We start from the raw sequence: 11,793 nt of genomic DNA on the forward strand, positions 1-11,793 counted from the left end.
ATAGAACAAAGCATATAGACGTTAGGTACTATTTCATTTGAGATATCGTGACTAAAGATGTTATAAAGCTGGAAAAGATTAGTTCTGACGAGAATCCTGCAGACATGGGAACTAAGTGCTTGCCTATCGAAAAATTCAATAAGTGTTTAAAGATTCTCAGTTTATTTCCTGACTAACAAAGTTTCCTTGTCAAAGTTTTTTCTATCTGCAGGTACATCCATGGAGTATTCTATGTCAATGATGAAAATGACCAGATCCACTATACTCCTGACCTACCTTATTTGGGTATTTGATCCAAGGTGGGGTATGTTATAATTTGTGGCCCAAAACCGAGTAAACTCCAAGCCTAGTCTAGAGGCCCATTTGCCAAACCAAGACCACTTTGGAGGCCCTCCTACCCTGATCCGATCCACCACCTCAGCCCGACCCAATTTTCTCACTATATAATGGCCAAAATGCATGAAACCCCCCTATGTTTGGAAAAGTACGCAAAAAAACACCCCCTATTTTTAGAATAGGCTAAAACCTCCCTCCTATTTTGTTTTAGTCAGCAAAAAATCCCCATTCTGTCAGCAATTAACGAGAAGTGTAGGAGACGCGCGTCTGTTGCGTTTGGTAGTCATTTTCTGCGGTTTAGGTTCATATTTAATGATAATTTGGACCAAAATACCCTTATATGGGTCTATATAATATACAAAGCGTTTTTTAACTTGTTTTTTGTCTTTCTTTTGTCATTTCAAACCCTGAAAATAAGTATTAAATTTTTCTATATTTAATAAAATTAAAATATTAAATTATATTTAAATTCAAATAATTTTATAATTGTTAATTATTAAATCTAAAATTATTTTTAATTAATTAAAATATATATTTAATTACAATAATTATTATTAATTGGCCAAAATATTTAATAATTAAAATCAATTAAAAATTAAAAAAAAGAAAGAAAATCTGCTATTTCGCCCGTTTTTTGGCTGGAAACTTGTTTCTAAGTTTTTGGCAACATCCAGACAAATTTTCCACGGCCAATGGTACCGTTAGAATCCTCTCTTCAAGACGAACATTTCCATACCTTCAATTTGAGTTTTCGTCGATCATAGAGAGTGGGCTCAAGCAACAATTGTCGAACATGTTTGCTGTTAATTCATCTCCGTCCGATCAAATCTCCGTCTCAGATTACCACCATCAGACTCGTCTCTTCAAGACGATTCTAACGAGACCGGCCTCACTCAATTTGGTAAAGAATTTATGGAGATATGATAATTTTAATAAAATCTTCGTCGTCGATGACGAAATTGGGGGGGGGAGGAGCCCGGGGGTAGAGGGGGTATGGGTGCGGGTGGTGATGGGGGGGTAGTGGGGGGGTAAGGGGGTGGGTCGGGTAGGAACAGCTTGCAGCTCGTCTCAGGTTCTGCACTTGTTGCTAAGTTCTCCAATGGCCTTCCTAGTGTTAACTTCCTTAAAAATAGGCTTGTTAAACTGGCGTGTGATTAATTTAAAGCATGTCTTTTATCCAATTATCTAATAAAGAAGACTTCTCTACACTATGGCTTCAAAGTGAATGGCAATTTGATAGCTTCCACATGAGAGTTTTTAAGTGGACTCCTAATTTAACCCCCAAGCTCAATCCCCCATTGCCCCTGTATGGATCATGTTACCAAAATTACCATGTCATTTTCTTGAGAAACAAACTTTGTTTGGTTTGGCTAGTTTAATTGGTAAGCCCTTACGCATGGATGAGGCTACAACAGATTTATCAAGACCTAGTCTTACTAGAGTTTGTGTTGAAATTGACTTGATGTGTTGGAATAGTTGATCAGAAATCCAATTTGATTATCGGTCTTGAGAACCATTCATGTGGTCTTTAGTCAAGTGATATTCCCCAATGAATATAATAACTATTCATCTTTAATATATGTGTCTATTCCCCAATAAGATTTTTCCAGTGCAGTCAGAATGTGTAGTGAGGATAGTGGGTTTCAAGAAGAGGAACCGTCCCCAGTCAGTATGTGATAGTGGTATCTCCTATGCACTTGGAGACGCATTGACCCATTATAAATCTATAGCTACAGTAGTTGGTTCATAGAAAATGGTTTTCTATGTTGAACAATTTAGCGAAACACAATATCAAGTATTAAAATATAATTGCCTAGTATAGGATGGAAGTTGATACATAGATTCCAAGCCCTAAACTAAGGCTGTAAACGATAGATGGAAGGACCCTACTCATATGGAATCGAGAGCCTAAATGTTCACACTTACATTCATCTAGTCTCTAGTGCCATGGACCGTTGCTAGACGACCACCTATGGTAACGAGATCTCTTGATCAATGGTTGACCAAAAACGATTTACTCAATTGGATTTAATTAACCAGCAGTGTTGGACACTAGTCCAAGTCTAGTTGAAAGGTGAACCTAAAGAGTTACATTCAAATTATTGTGGAAGGATAAGGAATTAATTTAAAGTTAATTATGAAAGATGTAAATAATTGAATTATTTACACATGGGATGATCCATTGGATGGATAACAATAAATTAAATTAATTGGACTAATTTATTTGTGTTTGCTTCAATTATTAAATTAAATTTATTAAGTAGAGATAATTGAGCCTATGTGTTTAATGGGATTAAATGACATTGGGCTTAATTTAGTTTGGATTTTTTAAATTGGATGTAGTTATATTCATTGGGCCTTGGATTTATGTTAATCTAATTAAAATAAAACCCGATCTACTAAATTAAGGCCCATTAGCCAAAGGGTTGACTTCTGTCTTTGGAAGGAGGGTTGGTGAAGTTGCACTTTTGGAAAATGCAAATTTGATCATATTTGGAGTCGTTCTTATATGGCATGATTAGATCATACCATATAGGAAGGGAGTTGTCTTATAGGTAGGTAAAATGTATCTAGACACATTTCCACCTTCCTATATAAAGCATATATATGTGTGGGTCATCATCATTATTCATAAGATGATAACATAGTGAGTAGTGTAGAGAACACACTCCTCTCCTTTCCATGGAATTCGACCTCTCTCTCCCTCTAACATATCAACCCTCTTGTTTATCTAATTCTCTACGATTTAGGATCAAATGAAGAGTTGTGAGAATCTTGATGAAGAGAATATACTAATTACATGTAGTTCTCTTCGATCGTTTCTTCCAACCGATTTTGATTTATTGTAACAAAGAGATCAAAGAATTCTTGCCATGGTGTAGTGTGGATCATCTCTAGAGGGCTCCTACGTTGGAGCCTAGGGTGAACAAGGGGTTAAACATGCATCACCAGTTGAAACGATAAACGAAAGAGGTAATTTCATTTAAATAATGCATCTCGTTTGTTTCTTTAATCTATAGACTTGTATGTTAGGATTGGTTATTTTATTTATTTTTAATCCACATACTACATCGACCGCCAAGGAACATCAAAGGTACACCCCTTGGTTGGTCATAAAAATACTTTTTAGTTCTGCGTATTTTTTACCACTTCATTTTTTTTCATGCTTCTACTTGCACGTTCCGAGGCCAATTCAATTCCCCTCAAATGATATCAGAGCCCATTTCAATATATGGCCATAGATTTTCTGTGCTATTTTATTTGGTGAGCATGAAGAACATGCTTACTGACTTTTAAAGCATGATTTAATGCTTTAATTTTGGTGACTATATATTAGGATTAACTTGTTTAATTTTGCAACTGTTTTGGATATTTGGTGTATTTAACAAAATTGAATTTTCTGTAAATGCTTTATTTTGTTTCAGATGCAGAGCCAAAAAAATAAACAAACGTACGGTATAGCGCATTGTTGGCCCGCACAGACCAGTGGGCCCAAGCAAGCGCAGCACGCGCAGTGCAGCCTGTGAGTGTGTGGGGCCGTTTGTGCAGACTATGCACTGACGGCCAAACAGTTGGACAATTTTCTCGTCATTTTTTCGAGAAATTAGATTTTCTGGATTTCTACATATTTTCTAAAATAATGAATTCTTTTAATTTAATTGGACTTTTTTTGAAATTAAATTACTTAATTAATTGGTGTATTTTGTGCATTGGATGCACATATTTTATTATCCATTTAATTGTAATTTATTAAACTTGTATTTTTCTAGATATAATTGTATTTTATGATATTGGATATCATAGATGATATAATGCATAGTTTGTATTATAAATTTGCTTGAATATTTATTGGATTAACCATGGATGATCACCAAGCCCATGACCGCATGTATGGATTTTATTTTCTGGTGGGTGGGGCTTGCGAGTCTCTTGATGTTTATCTTCTCATCTCTCTTTTCTATGCCTTGAAATACTAAGGCTGGCTCTTCCTCCCTATCTATGTACTCCCCCTAATTCTTGATCGGGGTTTTGGGTTGATGGGTTAAGTGTAACAGTGAGTAAATATTAGGCCCATAATAAATTTGGTTCAAAATGGTTTTGATCTCTCTAAGGCTTTCATCCATAACATGTGATGAGGAAGCTACCGTCACCCAAGTGTGATCTCATGAGTCCTGGCATATTTGGAATAGAGGAAAGCTAAACAATTATTGTGAACTAAGGAAGACACTCATTATTTTCGTATCTCATGAGTCGTGAGGGGCAAAAGTTGAGGTGTCATTTGGTTGATGGGTTGGGCCAAATACTGAATAGCATGATTCGCTTGGAGTCCCGGGATTATATGAAGAGATGAGGCAAAACATCTTGGGAACCTCATAGGATGAGAATTGTATTGGATACCTCCCATGAGCCTTTTGCCATGTAAATCGTCAAAGCAGGTTATGATAAATTGTGCTTGTGGATCTGAAGCCCACTAAGAAATATTTTTCCGATACCCTACTTGAGAGTGGTGAGCTTTTGTAAACATAGTGGGAAGGGTAAATGACTAAAAGACTAAGTCGTAACTTGAACAAAATATTACGATAATCTACTTAGTTCTTTCTGCTTTACATTTTGAATGTATGTCTAAGATCCACTTACCATCATGTTTCAGGTTAATTAAATCCAATGTAATAAATTATAAATGATTGGCTGCAAAGTTTGATGATTGTCCTTGATTTTCGGAACCTGGCTTGTGTCATGGATAAGCCACTTCTATAGATTTGGGAAAGCGCCTAAAGAACGTTTGAAGCTTGAAAAACAGGCATAAGGAGAACCGCAAGGTCCGCAGCATCATACTTGCTTCCAGGATCAATGAGATACAAAAGCTGTATGACAGGCTGGACGTTGTTGGCTCGATAATGCTCCACATAAAACGAGCTTATGTGGCACTAAACCAGCATATTGGATATGTTGCAACGAAAGCATTTTTAGAGGCAAGATGACTGAGGGTCATTTGTACATAAACGTGGGGTTAAGATGCTATTCGTTATGGAGAAGCTCAAGGACCTCAATGTTGATCTTGAAAAGGAGATGTATATTGACGTGATCCTTCAGTCCCTTCATCCCTCCTTCGACCTGTTTATCATGAATTCTAAATGGGCTTGAGAAGACTAGTCATGAGTTGATAAACATGTTGGACCAATACAAGGTAAAGATTGAAAAATCTACGTTGTCAGTATTGGATTAGGAGACTTCGACTTTAGGAGCGAAAGACAAGGGTGGTGGACGCTAGAAGAGGAAGAAAGATGAGACAGAGTCCCGCTGCAAGCGCTTCGAGCGCTCCTGTTACCCCACTGGGCAACGTAAGGAAATGAAAAAGTTAGTTCGACAGTCAAGAATTGCTAATGATGTTTGCATAAATTGTCAAAAAAAAAGGGACATTGGAAGAGGGAGTGTCATAAACTCTTCACCACCCAAGCTGTTGCATTTATTGCTGAACAACATGATTACTAGTTCTACTCCGTTAGTATTGGATACCTGCTTCATAAGCTCATTTCTACAAATAGTTTGCAGAAATGCAAAAGAGTAGAAGGCTAAGACAGATAGTTGCAAAGCTAGACAATGACATGGCCATTCTTGCAAAATCTATAGGGTTAAATGGACTTAGCTATTAGTGATCGTGTTAGGGTGTAATATAATTGTGTAACCCAGGATGATCAAGTTTTCATTAGTCTATTTTTGGACAAGTTAGACTATAGATTTGATCAATAAAAGGTTTTTTTATTTGATGATGAGTTTTTTGAGTTAAAAATTGTTATACTCCATGTCATAATCGCATTTGGAAGGTTCGGGGAATTACACTTAAAGTGGAGAACCAACCCTTCGATTGGACCAAAGTGGTGTGTATTTATAGGGATTTTTTGAAGTTTCTTAATAAGAATGAAATTCTCACTCAGTGAAATTCTTCCTGGAAGAGACGATGTTGAACTGTAGCTGGTTAGAAAGAAACTGAACCTTGATTGGACATGGTTTGGTCGGTGTTCCATTGAATTACTTAGCCCATATGGATATATAGACTTTTGAAAATTATCGAGTTGCAAAAAAATGGCATCTTAAAGTGGTGATCCAGATATCATATTTGATATGGAATGACAAACTTGTATTCCACAAAAGTTCTTGAGTATGAGGGACGGTCCTGCATACGTCAAGGGACTAGTGGGAGGCAAACTAGACTTGGAGTCTGGTTTGTGCAGGTTTATTAAAGAATAATGCAAACATCATTTGCAATCAATATTTTCATAGACTATATTCCAGTTCTCCGAAAAAGAAGATCAGAAAAATTAAATTTCCTAAAAGGTACGAGTTTTTGAGTCTGACCGGATAAGGAGAAAAGATGTGGAACATCGATCTAGATAATTGTGTTCCTAGTGTTTTAGGTGTTAAAACTTATTTATCCTTTGGAATGATAGAAGCATATTATGGAACACTAAAACACAAATATTATTCATGAAAAACTCTGCATAAAGGAGTTGGATTCTTGTTTAGAGATAAGTTATCCAAGACATAGTCATAGTATACTGATGAGGAGCTTAGATGTTTTTCATCCCCTACGTCTCTATTGTAAACAACATGGGAATGTTGTTTGGTGCACTAAGCCTGATGTTGTATCTGCTTTAAGCATAATAACTATATCAGGTATGCACCAATGATGCAGTAGACAATTGTTAAAGAACTATCTTTAATAGCTGAATAAGGATTAAAGAAGAGTTCTTGACGCACGTTAATGAAGAGTTGATTATGGAAGGCTATAGCAATAATAGCTTCCGACATATATAAAAGGCACATAGAGTCTGTTTCCTCCTCATCTTTACAATCTTAATGATCAAAATTATGATATGGAATGTCAGGGGTATTGGTAAAACTGAAAAGCAAAAAAGTCTTTTTGAAATGCTTACAGACCATAGACCTCATATTTTAGTCTTGTTAGAGCCTTTTGTACAAATAAAGCTGTTTTTTTATTCGTAGGTTTGGCTTTCACTTCATGTTCTCTAACACTACTAGCAAAATCTGTATTATGTTTGGATTAATATTTTAGATGTTTCTGTTTTAGTGTTTTGGAGATAGATGATAAGTTTGGATTAATATTTTGGATGTTTTTGTTTTAGTGTTTGGAGATAGATGATATGTTTAGATTTTTTATTCATTGTCGACTCATGTCTTTGAATATATATATTTAGTAATATATATGTGTATGTATATAGTATTTTGTTTGTTAGTGAAATATAATATATATATTTATGTCAAGTAACTTTTTTTATTGAGGAATTTCTTTTTATATTGTAAATAATAATTATAATTTTAATGCTTAATTAAATACATTGTAGTTTGTCTCCACAATGATTTTGTTAGACTTTATCTTTGGAATGAAAAAATATAATATATAAAATTTTAGTAAAAAATTTAGAATTAAGTATATACTATTGGTATATTATCCTCAAATTTCAAATTTCTCAAATATTTCAGTGAAATAAGGAAAATTATAAGTACAAAAGATTTCATTGGTCTAAGTTGAAAAAAATTGTAATCAAGAGTTAAATGCACTATATAACATGTTGAAAATACATTAGTTAGAATTTTATATGTGAACTGATAAATTTTAATAGATAATTGAAGTAATAAAAATACGAATTAGGTATATAGTACTGATATATTGTCAGTAGTGTACGCAACTGCTACAATATTTTCGTTAGGTAGAGAAAAGTTTTACATATTTTAACTATGTAGCATTGATATTAAGTATCTTTAATATCAATGATTTCATAAGTTAATAATTATTTTTTAGTAGTAATTATTAATTATATTTTACAAATATTATATATTAAATAATATATAATACATATAATACATATAATAAGAAAGAAGAAAAGAAAGAAAGAGAACAAGGGACAAGATGTAAGAAGAGACAGAAAAGAATAAAAAAAATATTTAAAATTAAAATTACAAAAACAAACAAGGTGTAGTGTTTTGGCCCATTTCTAAGATGAGCCAAAACATAAAACCAAACATAGGGCTGGTGTTTTGCTCAATTTTGTTTTAGTGTCCAGGTTATACTGTTAAAATCAACTCTTCTATTTTACCTGAAGATATATATTGCACCTTCATATATGCTAAACGTTATAGAACTCCCACAAGAATTATATGGGAAGACCTCAAAAGTTTCTCACTCCTTGGATAGTTCGGGGGACTTCAACACCATATTGCACACTAATGAGAATCAAGGAGGTATTATCAACAGCCCAGGCCCCATAAAAGACTTCAATGATATGATATTTCATATTGGTTTGATTGATCCTGAGTTTAAAGGATGAGCTCTGTACCTAGACTAACAAAAAGAGTTTGGAGGAGAGCTTAATAGAGTCTTGTACTCCCAAGAATGGTCTGAGTTCTTTACCTCCACCAGAGTTAGACACCTTGCTAGAAGATTATCGTATCATCATCCCCTCCTCCAAAGCAGATGACAATCATCCCTCTTCATTTAGATTCCAGAACATGCGGATAAAGCACCATACTTTCATTGATATAGTCAAACAAACTTAGTGCCTTCCTATTTGAAGTTGAAAAACAGTTTAACAGACTCCCTCAGAAGCCAACCTGATCACTCTCAATGTAGCACCCCCTTCGCTACAATGGTTATATCTACTCTAAACGTCATACTTATAGTAATCCCTGTGTTTATATATATAAATGCACATAATCATCTAATCAATTTGCATACGTAATTCCAACACATCATAGCAGGTATTATCAACCTACAACATTATATATACATATCAAACACCACAAGGTGATTTATCACAAGTAATCCGTACGCTTATATTCTCTTTGTACAAACAAAATGTGAGTTGTACTCTAACTGACTAAGAGGAAAAAACTGCATACTGGCCCGACCTGCCTGAGTATAGCGTGTAGACTTAGCCTTCAACAGGCAGACACCTCAAAGTCTACTCTTGAAATAAAATGTCAGCAGAGGGATGAGCCTGCCACTCAGTAAGTAAATAACCAGCTCTATCTATATATGCAACCCAAACAAGATAAATAGGCAACACGCATGGGATACAATCAATTTAATTCTAACATAATCAGCTTTATTACAGCACATGACTATCTCATAATAAGACAACCAATCAAACTCCATTTTTCCTAGTTTGCTTACCAGAAGGTGATATTGTGTTTTTCTCATCAACTCATTCTCACTGTTTATAAATTCAAGTGAGTCTCCTTGACAGCCGGCTCATCAATCTCATGGCTCATCGATCTCATTTCGCATCATAGCTCTTTCAATTCGCATCATAGCGCTTTTATTTCGCATCATAGCTCTTTTATATCGCAACATCGCTCTTTTCACATCACATCTTTTTCATATCGCATCAAAGCTCTTTTCATTTTATTTCTTTCTCATATCGCATCAAAGCTTTTTTTATTTCATTTCTCCTTATAGGCTTTTCAACACATCAAGTGGTATTCACGCCACAATTATATTCAATTTCCACCATTCCCTCATTTCCACATATCACCATTCTTGTAAGCAACTAGTAACGTAAAACAATATATCAAACATATTCTCATTTTGAAACATCCACAACACATCAAACAACAAACATAGTATTTCAACGTATTATCTAATTCCACGTACACAATATCGTCAATCAAATCAAATCATTCACCACTCCTATATTTTCAGATAAATCAATATCCGCATGAACCGCAAAGTCATATAATAGTAATACCACAAATAAAGAGAACATATATAGATAATACTAATTATTTACATACCTCGACCTTACAACGCTTTTATCTATCCAATAGGTAGTGGTTAGGTCTTTTCACTTTACCCCAGTATCGTATAATGAGTTATACCACACACAATTAATATATCGAGAATATCATAATTTCTTTTAAATATAATATTGACTATCATTTGTACAATTTCTAGTAATTCTTTAATATTCCATTTCCATCAAAATAAAAATCTTTATTTTTCCTCTTTATTAACATACCATTTATTAAATATAATTTTTGAAATATTTCTATTAATTCTCTATCAATTTGTCGCTATTATATAATTTAATTAAACAATAATACATTTAATTGCGTATTTGGTAAATAATTCCGATGGAATTGTATCAATTAGCTATATCAATATTCAAATCTAATAAATTTAATAATCTAATTAACCAACAATATCATTTTTATATCCGATTTGATATTTAATTTGACACTATTTTAAATAGCCAAACTCGTAAAATATTCCGATTAAATAATACATCGCTTAGTATAAACAATATTTAATAAATGAACTAATTAAATAATATAATTATATAAATTAATAAAAATTGAAATTGCAATTCTCGTACCTCTAGTTTTTCTTCCGCGAGAGAAACCCTCAATTTCATGTGTGTGTGCGCCGTGCATGTGTGTGTATTATGTATGTGTGTGTGAGTAAAGAGAGGAGAGTGAGGCGGTGGGGGGGGATGGCCCACCTCCCACTCTCAATCTTCTCTCTCTTTTCATATGTATATATATTATTCATTAATATATATATATATATTTTTCTAATACATATATATAAATAATAATATTATTATTATTTATTTAATTAGACTTTTCTTAAAATACCCATTACGTCCCTCCTAAATTTCTTGAATTAATATAAATTGTCCCAAAATATTATAATGAACTCCAATTTAATCCGTTCAAGTTTTATTATATTCCAATTATGGCCCATAATTTATTTACTAATTAACTAAGTTTCATAAAAATTTACCAATTAATCCCCCAATTATATATTATAATCTTTAGGGTGTCACACTCAACAAACGAAATGTTGCATTGGTTCATGCACTCAATCTTGAATCCAAAATTTAGAGACGAAAGAATAATTGTAAATGGCTCAAAGCTGGAGAAATAAACACTAAGTACTTCCATTCCCTTGTAAAGAAGAAAAGACTAAAATCAAGAATTCATAAAGTGAGGGACAATTAGCAGGAAATCACTACCCCAGATCAAATCAAACCCTCTGCAGCTAGCTTCTTTCAGAATCTTCTCTGTGCCATTCCAGTTCTTCTTCAAGACCAAACATTCTCTTTTGAGTTCCCTCAACTCCTTGAACAGGTGACCCTCAACCTTTCCAAAGCTCCTTCTCCAGAAGAAGTTAAAGAAGTTGTATTTGCTATTAATAAGGACAGTATTGCTGCCTCATCATCAAACTGATTATGTCTAAGGCATATGACAAAGTCAACTGGAAATTTCAATATTCAGTGGTCGAAAAGATGGGATTTCCTAACATATTTATCATCCTTATTAAAAGTGTCACTGAGAATTATTGGTTTACAGTTCTTGTGAATGGGGAGCCTTCTGGATTCTTCAAATCTTCTCAGGGTCTTAGACAAGGAGATTCTATTTCCGCCAACACTTTTC

General features: G+C 33.9%; 1 long non-coding RNA gene across 1 annotated transcript; it reads right to left on the reverse strand.

The window, feature by feature from the left end:
• Window positions 1-9,073: 9,073 nt before the first annotated feature.
• Window positions 9,074-10,830, reverse strand: LOC148785053 (uncharacterized). The gene is made up of 2 exons (XR_016062911.1): window positions 10,731-10,830; window positions 9,074-9,353 (listed from the first exon to the last, which is right to left on the reverse strand). It is a non-coding gene; the product is annotated as an uncharacterized LOC148785053 (long non-coding RNA).
• Between the last annotated feature and the right edge of the window lie 963 nt (window positions 10,831-11,793).

Source organism: Sesamum indicum, linkage group LG11 (assembly GCF_026168435.1).
Source record: "Sesamum indicum cultivar Baizhima isolate 11 linkage group LG11, ASM2616843v1, whole genome shotgun sequence".
In the NCBI taxonomy this organism is placed as follows: Eukaryota; Viridiplantae; Streptophyta; class Magnoliopsida; order Lamiales; family Pedaliaceae; genus Sesamum; species Sesamum indicum.